Genomic DNA, 11,341 nt, shown 5'->3' on the forward strand with positions numbered 1-11,341 from the left:
TACATTCATTGAGAAATAACAACACACTAACCATAATCCTAACACTGAAAAGAATTCACAGGCAGAAATATGTTTTGCATTCTTGGTTTTCACCACAATTGATATGCAAAACACATATTAATAACACTGCCTCTGTGACACAAGGAAAAAATCCATAAGTAACAAGAAATTAAATGTAAAAACACACTGCATGCTGTGGGCATATGGTAAAATTTTCTCAATTTTACTTTCAAGTTCTGAAAACTGAATAAGCTCTGCTGTGTTTACAGTATTTCCCTTATTTAAGGGTGTAACAAAACCTCACCAAATAATGAGTGACCTATAATCTGGGTGGACAGTCAAGTAAAATCAAGTGCATTTCAGCATTGTATAATTAAAGCTTTGGGTCAATGTTGCAAATCATTCAATAAAAGAGCCTATAAATCTTGTCCCCAGCTTGCAAAATCTTAAAACCTTTCCATGTTTAGCAATAGGCAGAAATGAACCATTTGTCAGAAAGGCAACCAGAATTATCTGAATGGAGTTTGTGAAAATAAACATGTCTCCATTATTTTCCCTTGGTGAGCACATGGGAGGAATATGAGGATATGAATAGGAAAAGGAATTCTTTTTATTTTGAAAAACTAGCCTATCTACAATTCAATACCTCTTTATACTCACCATGATGCCTAAATAAATAAAACAGTATCAACCCAATGCTGCAGAGCAGTTGGAACAAATGGAACTTTCATCCACTACTGATGAGACTGTATAAATTAGTACAACCACTCTGGAAAGCACTGAGTAATATATAAACATAGCCCTGGCTGGTATGGTTCAGTTGACTGAATGCCAGCCTGCAAGCCAAAAGGTCACCAGTTCAATACCCAGTCAGGGCACATGTCTGGGTGAGGGGCCAGGTCCCTAGCTGGGGAGGTGCGAGAGGCAACTGAATAAAGTCTTTAAAAAATAAAAAGTAAGGCCTCCCAGCCAAGATGGAGGCATAGGTAGGCAGATACACTTTGCCTCCTTGCACAACCAAAAGGAGGACAAATTTAAAAACCAAAAATTACCAGAACTGCCAGAAAATCAAAACTGTATAGAAGTAGACAACCAAGGAGTTAATCATTCAGACTGGTAGGAGGGGTGGAAACAAAAGCCGGGGCAGAGAGGACACGTGGTAAGGTAGTGGCTGGTGGACCGGGAGGTCCCACATTTGCACTGATAAACCCAAAGAAACAACTAGGGAGCAAGACAGACTGCACAACCCAGGGCTGCATAGCAGGGAAATAAAGTATCAAAACCTCAAAACCTCTGGCTATACAATTCTGTGGGGGTTGTGGCAGTGGAAGAAACCCTCACCCTCACAGGAGTATGTTGGAGAGACCCACAGGGTCCTAGAATGTACACAAACCCTCCCATCCAGGAATCAACACCAGAAGGGCCCAATTTGCTTGTGGGTACTAGGGGAAGTGACTGAACGCCAGCCCAGAGCCCAGCAAGCAGCACTGTTCTCTCTCAGACCACTCCCCCACATACAGCACCAAACACAGCAAAGTGGGTTGCCCTGCCTTGGTGAATACCTAAGGGGCTCCACCCCTCACAATGTAACAGGGGCACAAAGACAAAGAAATATGCCCCAAATGAAAGAACAGATCAAAACTCCAAAAATACAACTAAATAAAGAAAAGATAGCCAACCTATGTGATGCAGAGTTCAAAACACTAATAATCAGGATGCTCACAGAAATGGTTGAGTATAGTCATAAAACAGAAGTGGTGAAGGCTCTGCAAAGTGAAATTAAGAAAAACAGATAGGGAACCAACAGTGTCAGGAAGGAAACCGGGACTCAAATTAACGGTTTAGAGCAGAAGGAAGAAATAAACATTCAACCAGAACAGAATGAAGAAACAAGAATTCAAAAAAATAAGGAGAGGCTGAGGAACCTGCAGGACAACTTCAAACATTCCAACATCCAAACTATAGGGGTGCCAGAAGAAGAGGAAGAGAAAGAAATTGAAAACTTATTTGAACAAATAATGAAGGAGAACTTCTCTAATCTGGCAAAGGAAATAGATTTGGAGGAAGTCCAAGGAGCTCAGAGTCCTGAAGAAGTTGGACCCAAGGAAGCACACAACAACTCACATCATAATCATATTACCCAAGATTAAAGGAGAGATCTTAAGAGCAGCAAAAGAAAAGAGTGTTAAAAGGACTTATCTAAGAAAAAGATGATTAAAAATTTGAACAGTAAAATGACAATTCATAACTATCAACAGCTGAACCTGAAACAAAAACAAAAACAAACCAAGGAAACAACTAGAACAGAAACAGATTCACAGAAATGGGGATCATAAGGAAGGTTATCAGTGGGAAGGTGGAGTGGGAGAATGGGGGGAAAAGTACAGGGAATATGAAGCATAAATGGTAGGCACAAAATCGACAGAGGGAGGTTAAGAATAGTATAGAAAATGGAGAAGCCAAAGAACTTGTATGTATGACCCATGGACATGAACTAAGGGGCGGGTGGGGGGGGGGAGGGCAGGAGGCTAGTGGGAGGTAGGGTTCAGGGTAGAGGAGATTAAAGAAGAGAAAAAAAATGAGACAACTGTAATATCATAATCAATAAAATATATTTTTTAAAAAGCAAAACTAAACATAAACAGATTCTGATTGATCAATTCCACTACAGGATACATATCCTACAGAAATATATACATGGGCACCAAAAGATACACAAGAATATTCTCTAGGGACCCCATTCTCTGTGGCTCAAAACTGGAAATGACCTAGATGTTCATCAAGAGTAGAATGGATAAATTATGGTATATATAGTCATACAACAGAAGAGAACACTATAGAACAACAAAAATGAGTAAGCTACTGCTACACACTACATGAAGAGGTAGCATAAAATGATACAGTAAGAAGCCAGATACAAGGGTGTACATGCTGTATGATGCTATGTGCATACCTCTGAATGTACGTTTTATGTCAGTAAAAGTTTACTTAAAATTAAAAAAAGCAAATAAATATTTAATAAATAAATAAGCAACCCTGATGCCTAGATATTCTCAATAAAAATCCTGTTCCCAGAGCTATGTTCCCATCATCCTAAATTTGGGACAGAACACTTTTTCAAATCTTCCTTCATGCTAATTTAAAACCTTTTTATATTAAAACAAATAATACTGGATTAAGGTAATAGAATGTAAGAATTAAATCCCTTTTGGGGAAACTAAAGTTCTCTACTTCCACCACCATACTACCTTGATCACAATCGATCTTTATATCCCCTCCATCAGTCAAGAGATCACCTTTTACAGCCATTTATTTAGTAGAAACATTTGAAAAGTAATAACCTACTATAGCAGGGTCATTATGAGGATTAAAAAAAAGAGTGTATATATAAAGATTTTAGCACTATGCCTAAGCACTCAATGACTAGAGAGGATTAATAAACCCCAAATATAAGTCATCCAGGTCAAAGGCTATTTCCCAATCATCACTGTAAACACAAAACCTGGCATTTAATAATCAATAACTATTTGTGGAGTAAATGAATGATGTGAGCTCGAAACAGAAAAAGAATGAGATGAAAACAAGGCAAAAGTGGGCATGAGGAAAAGCTCAAAGTAAGGTCATAACCTATTTTTCTTATCAGGGTGTATAAGAAGAGTTTTAAATCTCAAGACAAAGCAAAAATCATATACATATAAAACCATTAAAATAAACTGCCTTGGTGTTACTTTTTTCACATATGTTTCACAAAGCAGAAGTGAAATGTTTTAACTAAAATTAAAACACTCCTGAATAGCCCTGGCTGGTGTAGTTTAGTGGATTGAGTGCAGGCCTGCGAACCAAAGTATCGCCAGTTTGATTCCCAGTCAGGGCACATGCCTGGGTTGCAGGCCATGTCCCCAGTATGGGGTGTGCTAGAGGCAACCATACATTGATGTTTCACTCCCTCTTTCTCCTTCCCTTCCCTATCTCTCTAAAAATAAATAAATAAAATATTTAAAAACACACACACACTCCTGAATAAATCCCTCATGAGACTGACAGAAATTATAAGTATATTACAGGTTATTTTTTAAGACATCCATCATAGCACATCAATATTCTGACTATATGTGTCATAACAGAGATGAAAGAAAAGTACATTTCAGCTGAACCTTTTATAAGTATTATTTTTATGGAAATAAAATGGAATTTAGATATCAAAACTGTCAAGACTACAATCTTACATTAGTTTTCAAAGACAAATCAATAATACTTCCATCTTCATTTTGTGTACAATATCAATGAATTATTTGATAAGAACCTTTCCCCCTTCCTTTTAAGCACATCATCTGCTGATATATCTTAGGTCACAATTAGCATTACTGTTTTTCATTAACCAACATTTAACCAAAACACTGAACTATGTGAAAAGCAATATCCTAAGTGTAAAAGTAAATCATTCAATTTTTATAACAGCTCTTGAGACAGGTATTTAATAATTTCCATTTTACAGATGACAACACTGAGGCAGAAATGCTCAGTAACTTGCCTAAGTAACAAAGCTAAAGCTTTAGATGGCAGACCAATACATATTGATAGCCTCTATGCTATACTGCCCAGTGCACTCTGAAGTACAAGTAAAGCAGAATTAAACGTATTCTGGCTTCACTTGATGTTGGGACATTAGTTACTTTGAATACTTCAGGTGATAACCATAAAATGATGTAGCACTAATGCCTCATTTCATTAATTCTAAGACACCCATTTTTTCATATTTTAACATTTCTGAAAATGATAGCATTTTACAAGTGTAATTGACAGTGCCCTCTCTCTTTGGGGTACATAAAATAATGGTGCATATGGTAATTGATGGCAAGTACAACTCAAAGCTTATGATATTATCTACTCCTCATAGATTAGTAATAAGAGGTAAATGAAATAAAGTAACTAAGCTAAGTACTGTCTGGTACAAGTGCCTTAAATTAAAAAATGTAGTTCTTCCCTTTAAACCAAATGACCTATAAGGAAATTCCATGTAAAGATATCTTTGCACTAGATTAAGTTGTTTCTCCAGCCCATGTTCAAATAATCTAGGTTTCATTAAACAATCTGATGAAGAAAAAATTTTTTTATAAAGGACTTGGATTCGGGTGAGGAAAAGAGACAAAACGACAGTGAAAATAAAGATACCTGAGGAAAAAAAAAAATCAACAGTGAAGCAGCAGTATGATCAGAAATGACAATCTGTTTGGTATGTGCCTATACCCCACTTGAGCTTCTCTAAGAAAATGAAACATACTAAACTGAACTGCCATGTTGAATAACTGGTCAATAAAAGTTTAAACTGACCCTAAGAGTTGCAACAACAAAATGTATTAATGAAATGTGACTTATTTAAATTTTTGATAGTTTCCTATGTTGATACTTGCCTTGACAATTTTAGGATGAACATATTAAAGAGTATTTTGTGTTTGGTTTTGTGTTTGGTTTTGTGTTTGTGTGATAGCATGAAAACTATACTTTTCAAGGGAATTTCCCATGGTAAAACACCAGAAATTGTATCCAAATTACAATGAAAAAAAAATGCCTTAAGACAATTGCACTGTTTACCTTAAATATCAATTATTTGGGGGGCAGAAATAACACACAAAAAGAGGAGTACAAGTGCATTTTACACAAGAAAAAAAACTTAAATTTATTTCAGAAGCCATACACAAACAGAAAACATTATTTTAGATAACAAATCTCAAATATTTAAAAAGCATCACACTACTTCTCAGTTTCACTACAACCTTTGAGATCTTGCATTACTAATATGAAGGTATTGCAAAAGCCTTCTTTTATGGTTTTGAATTGATATTCCCAGTAATTTTTATTCCTATATCTAATAAAGGGTGGAAGGCAAATATGAAAACCCCAAAGGAGTTTGGGAGGCAGGGGTAGCTATTTTATTAGCACATTCATATTGCACATATGACTTACATATAACATACTGCACATATGGTGGAAAAAGTATTTCCACCATGCTTTTGTTCTGTCTACATAAACAATCCATGGAATATTTGCAGAAAAAAAGTTTAATCTGCTATCTTTTACCTACGTAAAGTTCTATTTCACAACACTATTCAGAATGTAATGCTAATAATTACTCTGGAAAAGGTTGCCTGTTTTTAAAAACCATAGTAGTATATGAAAAGCATACAAAGAAATTCAGTAAGATTTAATAAACTAAAAATCAGAGAGAGGGCAAGAGCAAAAAAACATTAAAGCAAGTAAGAACTAATAAAAATAAATTTTAAGTTATAATTTTATTAATATGAAATTTAAGGAAGGCATTTTTAGGTGTTTCTACAATAACAAAAAAAGGTATTTCAGAAGCAAGTTTTAATATAGCCCATCCCTTTTTATTTTACAGCAGGTGCCTCCTAGAACTTTTATTTACTATGTTTTTAAAGCTCATTTTAATATCCTTTTCCCTTCTAACACACTATTTTTTGTGAAACTTTGATCTTGCCAATTCAGGTTTTGCCAACTATAGTTTTCTTCAGAAAGTAATCCCTACAGATAAACAGTTTTCTAAGATAAGTCTAAGTCTAGGGAGGTTGAGACAACTAACTAAAACAGCATTTAAGGCATCACAGGACTGTTATTATTGTACTGAGCCCAAAAGTACCATCATTGACCATATACCTGAAGCTAACAGTAAACTCATAGCAATCCTTACTAAGGCCTTCATTACAACTCTCTAAATTTGAGAAAAAGTTACAGGTACTGAATCATTAGTTACTTAATGATTCTATAAGTATAGGTGTAATATACAAAATATATAGCTAACCAGTAAAAATAAAACACCACCTTGCCCTGGCCAGTGTGGCTCAGTAGCTTGGAGCATAGTCCCACAGACAGAAAGATCGTGGGTTTGATCTCTGGTTAGAGCCCATAGAAGGCAATTAATCCACGATTCTCTCTCACATTGATGTCTCTGTCTCTCCTTCTCTCCCTCTGTCTCTCTCCCTCCCCTCCTTTCTCTCTCTCTAAAAGCAATGAAAAAATGTCCTTGGGTGAAGATACCAAAAAAAAAGATACACACACAGATATACACCACCTTGGACAATAAATACTACAACAAAGAAAATCTTTAATTTTTGAAGATATGCAAAAGACATCTCCATGTTTGGTGACGACATGGGTGGTGATAATATTAATTAAAACAACAAATAGAAAAGAGGCACAAGTTCAAGAAAAAAAGTTTTGATGGCATGGCCAACCATACTAACTTACCACCCATATGCTACATCCACAATTCTTTGCATTTGCATGCTTTTAAAACACCTAGAATATAATTTCTTTAAAATTTTCTATCACTGCATTGCAGTCTCCGACTCTCCGTTTGTCTTTTGGAAACACTCTGCCAAAGTGCCATTTTCCTTAGAAAGCCTTCCCTAATGCACAATTTCTCTGTGCTTCCCAAGCAACCTGAATAAAGTACTATGACAGCTCTGGTCACACTATACTAACAATATTTAAATGTCCATTGTCTCTAGTCTCTAAGGACTAATGACATTCCTTAAAAGTCTAGTATTCAATGTCTAATAAATGGTACTTAAAATACATATTTTGTTTGATTATGTCCCAAGTGAGAGTTGTACAAATGGAGTTTGAGATGCATATAAGAACATCCAGATGATCATAAATAGAAACATGAGTCTCAGCCCAGGAATGAAGATATGGCTGATGCTATAGATATGAATTTATTCTAAATTTGGACTGTTACTTTGGCAGATTAAAACAAAATTCATAATCAAATAGTTTATAGATAGACTGACTACTAATTTTCTTCATGTTGATAAATATAATGTGCACTTTTTAGTTCCCAACTAAATTGACTTCTCAGCTTCATTCAATGTAGTTAATTAGCCACTCCCTCCTTTTTCAAAATAGTCTATTGCCTTGGTCTTAAAAAAGTCTGACACCAAGGAAAATTTCCTCCAACCTCTGGTTACACCTTCTCAGCCTCCTTTACTCCATTATGTTTAAATATTGAAGAGTCAACCCTGGCTAGTGGTTCAGTTGCTTGGAGCACCATCCAGTACACCAAAAGTTTGCAGGTTCAATCCCAGTCAGGGCACATGACTAGCTTGAGGGTTGATCCCGGGTCAGGGCACCTACTGGAGTCTCTCTCCCTCTCTCCATTCTCACTTTCTCTCTAGAATCAGTGAACATATCCTCAGGTGAGTATTAAATGATTAAATAAATAAATATTTAAGAGTCACAGTGGATACTATGTCCCTGTATTTTCTCTCTAAATCCCGTATTTTGCCATGTACAATATGCACCCACATTTTTGTTCCCATTATATATGGATTATTATACCCATGGTATGTGATCATTATACCTATACATATTTTCGCTTCAAAATTTGGGCAAAAGTTCATGTTATACATGGCAAAATAGGTACTTTCTCCTTAGCAGTCTGACTCCCTACCTCCCACACCAAGACATCAATGATAAGCCATATACTGACTATTCCCAACTGTATTATGTTCAATACTCACGCCCTTCCACTGTTGGTGGGATGGCAGACTGGTACAACCACTAGGGAAAACAGTATGGAATTTTCTAAGAAAACAAAAATGGATCTGCCTTTTGACTCAGCAATTCCACTGCTAGGATTATACCCTAAGAATCCTGAAACACCAATCCAAAAGAACCTATGCACCTCAATGTTCATAACAACACAATTTACAATAGCCAAGTGCTGGAAGCAACCCAAATGCCCATCAGTAAATGAGTGGATCAAAACACTGTGGTACATTTACACAATGGGATTCTATGCAGCAGAAAGAAAGGAGGAACTCCTACTCTTGGCAACAGCATGGATGGAGCTGGAGAGCATTATGCTAAGTGAAATAAGCCAGGTGATGAGAGACAAATACCATATGATCTCACCTTTAACAGGAAACTAATCAACAAAACAAACAAACAAGCAAACTATAACCAAAGACACTGAAATTAAGAACAGACTGACAATGGCCAGAGAGGAGGGAATTTCAGGGGAAAAGGGGAAGGGTTTGCAGAAATACTTATAAAGGACACCTGGACAAAAACAAGGTGGTGGGGATAGAAACAGGAGTGGTGGGGAGGTCTGCGGAGGTGGGCTGGGATGGTGGTAAAAGGCAGAAAACTATACTTGAACAATTAAAATTTTAAAAAATCATTAAAAAATACTCATGCACTTCCCAGAAACTAACAAAACACTGATCCTTTCCCAAAATCCCCTATATTAGACACAAGAACCACTTACCCTGGAAACCAGCCTTCTCCTCTCCCCAAACCCCCAAATCTAAGCCATCATCAAATCCTACCAATTTTACTCTAATAATATTTGTCAATCCAGCTACTTTATCACTGCCATGCTGGACCAAGACTCCATCATCTCTTGCCTAAACTACTCTAATAGCCAAACTCAATTCCACTCAAAAGCGTGGTGCGTGGACCAATACTGTTCTGCAAACTATTATTAGTCTGAGACAGTAAATACAGAAACTAAGTGGAAGCATTTAGAAATTTTTATAGCAACTTGACAAGGTACAACATCCACTTTATCACATTGCCAAAGTACCAGTATAGATTAGAAACTAAAACAAAACAGGTCCTTAACCACAGATACTGAGTAGCATCTGCCTATCTGGTCTCCGTTTTAACAGCTGCCTCTCCAATATGTCCTCCACAGAGCAGCCAAGTGATGTTTTTAAAACAAAAATTCAAGTAAGTTACTCAGCTGTTTACCATTCTTCAGTGCTTCCCATTTCTCTTAGAATTAAATATAAAATACTTAAGTTTCCAGTTAAAAAAGAGTGGATTCAACTCTAAGGAAAAGCTGGGAGGATGAGTATTACAAATGAAGAATCTAGGCCCAGGATTCTTCAAATACAGACAAAGCATCAGAAACCTCCAAAGTAAGGCTGAATGACACTATTCACAGAGAAAGAAGCCAAAAGTTGAGATGAGCAAAAGGTGAATCTTATTTTTACTGGACCTACTGCTCAGAGGGAGAAAATCCTACCATCCCCTTCATGTGTATGTAAACTCAAGCAGAGGAGGAATTAGGAGAAAGGGTAGCAAAAGGGAATAGAAAGGGGAGAAGTCAAGGCTTGGACCGAGAACCCGGAGCTATAGGGTTGTACCTTGGTGGATTTGAGAGAACTTGTGCTTGGAGATATGGAGGTTGAGGGCATTACCAGTGTGGCGTGGAGGTACTGAGTGGTGTGACTGGGGAGTCGAGAATTCGACCTAAAATGGGTAACAGGGGTGACAATGTCGAGTGTACATGTTTGAGATGAGGACGTATGGATGGGGACGCTAGTGATGAGCGGGGGGGGGGGGGGGGGGGGCGTTTCTCGCTTACAGCACTACTCAGGGTGGGAAGGACAGACTAGGTGTGAATGGGCGGGCGTGGAGGTGTACGGGTATAGAGGAGGACTGGGGTTGTGGGACGGGCGCCAGACTTGTGGAGGAAACTCTGGGGGGTCCTGGTAGGCGACAGCTGGAAAATCAAAGGGTGTTTGGCGGGGGGTTGGGAGATAGGAGTCCCCAGGGGAAGTGGAGACTCGCGTAGGGAGGGCGGTCCGGGGAGACCAAGGGTGGGGCGGAGCGGCTGGGGAAAAAGACCTGCCCTGAGAAAGAGGTAGGCGCGAGCAGAAGCAGGGTCCCGGACCAATGGGATGCCCCCACCCCACCCCCCGCTCCAGCGCAGGCGAGTCCGCGGGGTGGGGGCCAGGGCTGCGGCAGAGACCCTGAAGGGGAGGGGCGCCTACCCGGACGTGCGGCAAGGTAGCGAGCAGTCCCGCGGCGGCTCCTCTCCGGCTGAAGCGACAGCAACGACTGCCACCGGAGCCCGAGGCTGCCGTGGAGACAGAGGTGATGGCGGCGAGTCCCTGTGGCGGCCGCCTCCGCCGAACCGCATCCCTCCTCCCCGTCCCGCCCTCCTTCCCAATCTCCCGGTCCTAAACTTCTTCCCCGGGATAAACAAACCCGCCGCCAGGGGCGGCCACCTCCGCCGCTCCCGCCCCTGAAAAACCCCCCCACCCCCCCCACCCCGGGCCCGTCCGTGCTCCGGCTTCCGAGTTGCGTTTCCAGCCCTAGTCCCAGCCCGCGAGGGCGCGTGCGCGCTGCGGTGCGACGGCGGCCGCTCGCGAGGTTCTTTCTCCTCAACCCCCCCCAGCTGCGCCGGGCACTTCCGGGCCAGTCCGGATCTGCCGCCGGGTTTTAGAGATAGCCGCCGTTGTTGCCACCTTCTGCGCTTGGCACTGGCTTCCTCCTGGCCCAGCCGCTTTGAGGAGGCAGAAGGACCTTACCT

At 39.5% G+C, this 11,341-nt stretch overlaps 1 protein-coding gene across 1 annotated transcript in view; it reads right to left on the bottom strand.

The window, feature by feature from the left end:
• SPOPL (speckle type BTB/POZ protein like) overlaps nucleotides 1-11,125 on the bottom strand; it is a 74,064-nt gene extending 62,939 nt beyond the window's left edge. Inside the window, exon 1 of the mRNA XM_028508868.2 lies at nucleotides 10,800-11,125. The gene's annotated coding sequence lies outside the window, so the exon portion shown is untranslated. The remainder of the gene's footprint in view (nucleotides 1-10,799) is intronic.
• Between the last annotated feature and the right edge of the window lie 216 nt (nucleotides 11,126-11,341).

Source organism: Phyllostomus discolor, chromosome 4 (genome assembly GCF_004126475.2).
Source record: "Phyllostomus discolor isolate MPI-MPIP mPhyDis1 chromosome 4, mPhyDis1.pri.v3, whole genome shotgun sequence".
Classification (NCBI taxonomy): domain Eukaryota; kingdom Metazoa; phylum Chordata; class Mammalia; order Chiroptera; family Phyllostomidae; genus Phyllostomus; species Phyllostomus discolor.